This window comes from Scylla paramamosain, chromosome 6, assembly GCF_035594125.1.
Source record: "Scylla paramamosain isolate STU-SP2022 chromosome 6, ASM3559412v1, whole genome shotgun sequence".
Classification (NCBI taxonomy): domain Eukaryota; kingdom Metazoa; phylum Arthropoda; class Malacostraca; order Decapoda; family Portunidae; genus Scylla; species Scylla paramamosain.
Genome location: NC_087156.1, coordinates 21,939,267 through 21,944,496, shown reverse-complemented (window position 1 = coordinate 21,944,496; position 5,230 = coordinate 21,939,267).

The window sequence follows — 5,230 nt, the reverse complement described above, 5'->3', positions numbered from 1 at the left end:
TTAGCGCTGTTGCTTGCATCAGTAACCTGTGTCTTAGGTAGGAGATAAAAGCTTTGCAGCACTTCCAAGGAATTCACGACGCCACCAGTTTCTAAGGCTCCGGTCCTGCTGTAAGAAGAGTGCCGTATACGGGTACAGTGGACTAATGCGAGGGATCAAATTAACATATTTTCATGGGAGTGTAACAGAGGAATCACCAGAGAAAACTAAAATTTTAGGCTGAATTTGCGTTATATCGTGTGTTTTGATCTTATTATATAAGGACTGCCTCGTGTATGTCTGATGGCTTCTTCTAGTTCCTCTTATTTTCTTATCTTCTTATGTTATTATGTAAATATAGATGGATACATAGGTAAGTGTGTGTGTGTGTGTGTGTGTATGTGTGTGTGTGTGTTGGCATTAACTTGTAGACAATGGTTCGACCTTCACCCGATGACTCTTTATACTGACAGTCTCACCTTCCGGGGACCTAAAGATTTGGTGCTGGTATCTGCAAGTCAAGTAAACTGTGCTGCGTGTCGTTTTGGAGGCTGCGCTGCCTTTACTGCGTCACTCTACGACAGGAAATAGCTACGTGAAGGGGTTTGCTTGTCTCAAGGGTTCAGTGCATAGTTACTGTAGTAAAAACTGTTCCGAATCAGTTCGGAGACGAGAGACGAGACGCAGTGCTGGTGAGGAGACTGTTGCTATTGTTGTTGTTGTTGGTTGTGGTAATGGTGGCGGGTGTTGCTAAGAATCAATGATGATAGTATCTTAGTTTATTCTAGCAATAGCATCATGACCTTGAAATCCGAGCTGCAGGAAAGAGCGGCGAGGGCAGTGCAGGGGTCATGACGAGCCTGGCTGCTGTTTGTTGTTGCTCAAGGTTATATTTACGTCGATTTACGATGGTGTTGCAACTAGAAACTGGTGGTGGTGGAAGTGGTGTGTGCATGTTTAAGCAATGAAACTCGTTGGCGGTGAGTAAAAAAAAAGAAAAAAAAAATTCATAGAAGCTCGATAAATTTAAAGTATATAAATAGATAAATCATATAAACTTGTTGAAAATTAGTTAAAAATAGATAAATCATATAAACTTGTTGAAAATTAGTTAAAAAGTAAATTATAAAAACTCGTTGAAAGTGATTTAAAAATGTAAATAGGAGAGGAATACACAAATTAATGGCAAACCATGTAGATAAGACATTTATGGATGGGGACGATGCGTGGAAATAGGTGTTTTATACAGGGACTGCTGCGTGTAGGCCTGATGGCTTCTTGCAGCTTCCCTTATTTTCATATGTTGTTATGTTCTAATCCAACGCTGCTTTACAGCAATCAGTTCCATATTAGTTTCGAGCGAGATTCACAGCTTAGGCAAATTAAATCAGCGCGGACCTCGGTGCGGACCAAGAGGAATGGAGTTTATAGCTGTCTTCCTTACCTACACCTCTGTACCGTCCCTTGTATAGGGCGGCGTGGTGGGCGGCGCCTCCAGACGCGTCACGTATAAGGAAACGAGAGAGAGAGAGAGAGAGAGAGAGAGAGAGAGAGAGAGAGAGAGAGAGAGAGAATCCTCGCCACTCCCCATCGCACCCTTGGCCTATCTCACAGGGCTCCGCCTCACTCGGCCTTGTCCGGCTTGGGCACAGCTCCGCCTGGCCGTGTCTCGCCCTTTCGACAAATGTTCTCATCAGCATTGACAACCATGCCCGTCTGCCGTGCGTCTGTTTCACTGTGTTCGCTGTTTGTCTTGCATATGTGTTGCTTTCCTAGTTTAGCATTCTGGCCGTTCAGCTTTCAATCTATTCCGAGCTTTGTCTGTAACAAGACATCCGTGACTTCACTTTTTAAAAACCTGCCATGTTGTTTAGAATTCCCTTTTATTCTCTGACTCATGACGTTTCTATATCTTCCTGTGTTATGCAGTTATTATCCTATTTCCTCTTTAAATATCCTTCATAACACGATCCAGTACACTCCGTCTTAGTGGTGTGACAGGAAACGTCTCCATTCATGCGGACCTTAACCCTTCGCCACGCCGCGTCCTGTGTGCGGTATGCAGCTGAGGTCGGGTTGACAGCATCACGGGTCTGCGGGAGGCGTACTGTTACAGCTTTCTGCCCGCCTTGATGACTCGGGGATTGGTCGTGTTCCCGAGGCGTCCCGTGCACCTCAGAGCCGCTGGGGATTGGCGAGATGTTGTGGCAATACTCGTGTTTCTCTTTAGTTGAAGTGCTGGCTTTTTGGTGTATTTTTATTTAGTTTTGCGATCACCTGTCCGCTGCGATGAAATGTTGTTGTCTTGTTTGCTCACTTTTCTCAAGTTACCAACCGTCCGTCCAAGGCTTAGATAGGAGGCAGTACTTCTCTTCCATGCACCTGTGTAGATATTACTTATTTTTACTACATATATCTACAGAATGAAAAGTCTCTTACTCGACCCCTTTCCTCTCATGCATTGGATTACCCCTCCTCTGCCAGGTAACCCTTGGCCTGCTTTAATAAACGAGAAAAAGGTCCACACTTCACAGTTTCATGAGCTTAGTGGCATCAAGTGGCTGAGGTCAAGGAGCGAAAAATTGTAATACAGTTTCGCTCTGATTCTTTGTGATCGCGTGAGGTGCAGCTTGCCAGACCCGTGATGTGTTTTGCGACGAGTGCAGCCTACACCCGTCACTCAGTGTTCACGGCAGCCTCCCCCCTCTCCCCCTCAGTGAGTCAGACGCGTCCTTATGAATAACAATAAATCTGGAAGTGATCGCCGGCCCGCCCCCAGACACCAAGGCCGCCACACAAATAGGCCTCGCTAGGGGCACCGCCAGCTCAGGAAACGGAAGGGAACCGAGACGCAAACACGCCGCAGCAAAACATCCACATATGGTTCCTCTATGTGGAAGGAGATAAGGTTACCTCGGACTGCTGATAAGGCCCGCCTTGGACGTGGCCTTGAGGGAGACTGGTCGCCACAAGCCAGGGCGCAGATTCCGGGGTGGCGAGGGTGACAAGGCTTCCCGTAACTCTTCCTTTCCAACCCCGGAAGTAACGAGACGGCGTACAGCGGCATCCACCACACAGCCACTTCCTCCAAAGCCCCAAAGTGAAGTGTCACACATGTAAAACCCACCCATGCCTTGCAGCAGATGAGGAATGACTGAGGAAGACCAAAGACTGGCTGATCTTGACTTGAAGGCACATATGGAAAACGTGACAGGAAGGAGACGGGCAGGAAGAAGCGTGGAGGAGGAAGAGGGAAGTGGTAAGGAAAGGGAGAAGAAGGGGAGGACAGAGCGGGACGGAGGAAGCTAAGTGGCTGGCGGGTTGGTGGCGCGGCGAGGCGAGGTGAGGGTCAGTGAGGCAGTGGCTGGCGTGCGTGGTGGAGGCGGCAGCTCCCGACCCTCACACCCCCTGGCACACACGCACGCGCATGCACACGCCAGGCCTGACCCAGCGTTTGGCGGTGCGTGAGGCAAAGTGTGAGGTGCCGTGCTGTGGTCGTCCTGAGTCGCACTGGTGTAAGTGTTGGCGACCCTTGCAGCTGCGAGGGTGATCAAGTGGTTGAGGCAGCGAAGTGAGAGTAACACACATGCTTCCTTTTAAGCGTTGAGGGCGGCACTGTGAGAACTGAATGTGTGTGTGTGTTGGTACTCCCGTGAAGTCCCTTGCTCGTTCATGCATGTGGTGCGTGAAGTCTGCCCGGATGCATTTACGTGGAGTGCTGTGAAAATACGCGAACAGGTGAACTTGTGAGCATGCAGTACTGATAGAAACCAAACCTCTATTCACTCTGACATTTGTAAAGTATGCCTATAAGGTTGCTTGACTAGACTGGAGTACAGTACGTTAAAAAAATAGATTGAACAAGATAGCAAAGTCTGTTCATGCGTAACAAATAACAGTAAAAAAAAAAAAAAGATAAATTATAATTACTGTGCCAGGTAAACTTAAGTGAGATGCAGGATTGGAAAGTAAAGATTAATAGCAAGACAGGTTGTTACTAGGAAGGCATAAGAGAGTAAGAGTAAAAGGGAGTTAGTCTATCCTTAGGCAGGTGAGAGGACACGACTGAAGGGGCGGGATGAAGTTTAAGCGCCATGAGAAAGGATGCGCCTGTGCAGGGAAACAAGTTAGTAATTAGGAAAGTAATTGGTCGATTAGAAGGATAATGAGAAAGGGAACAGCATCCTTATGTTTTTTTTTTTTTTTTCGCCCTTTTCTCCTTCGTCATCTTCATCCTCCTCCGCTATCCTCATCTACTTTCTCTCTCCCATCTTTCCTCTCCGCTACTTTTCCTTCCTCCGCATCTCTTCCCTTCTCTCCGTCATCATCATCATTCTCATCACCTTTTTTTTCTTTTCACCTTCCTCGTTCCACTTCCCTTTCTCTCCTCCTTCTCCTCCTACTCCTCCTCCTTCTCAGCCACCCTCCTCGTGAACCCTCCTCATCCTACTCTTAGTTCCCCTTCTGCCCCTCCTCATCCTGCTCCTTAACCCTTCTCTTCCTTCAACCCCCTCTACCTCTCCCACCTCCTCCTCCTCCTCCTCCTCCTCCTCCTCCTCCTCCTCCTCCTCCTCCTCCTCCTCCTCTTCCTTCTTGTTCTCCTTTCCCTTTCTCCTTACTTATTCTCGTCGTCGTCCTCCTTCTCCTCCTCCTCTTCCTTGTTCCCCTTTCCTTCCACTACTTCTAGCTCCCCTCCTCCTCCTTCTCCTCCTCCTTCTCCTCCTCCTCCTCCTCCTCCTCCTCCTCCTCCTCCTTCTCCTCCAACTCCTCCTCGTCCAACTCCTCCTCCTCTTCCTCCTGCTCCTCCTCCTCCTCCTCCTCCTCCTCCTCCTCCTCCTCCTCCTCCTCCTCATTTGCTTAAGCCGGCCATACATCAGGAATCAAGGCGGCGGGGACAGGCAGTGGCGGTGACCAGCCTTGGGAGGGGTCGCTTCTCGGGAAGGGAAAGTCAACAAGAAGCAGGAAGAGGACCAGATAGGACAGTGGCCAGACAGCGGGGCTTTACTGTATCAGGATAAAACTGGCCTTCATGCTCCACTTGCTTTAAAAAGAACGTGTTTGTGTGTCAATTTACATACGCTGCATTCAATCTGTTAGTTTGTTTTGGGTGTGTATTGTTCAGTCTTTCGTTTGAGAGGCGTGTTTTTTTTTTTTTTGTTTGTTTGTTTGTTTGTTTTTCGCTCATTATGTTTTGATCGTTGTGTCCTCGAGGCGTGACAATGTCCGTACCGAGGCGCTTCTAGGAGAGACA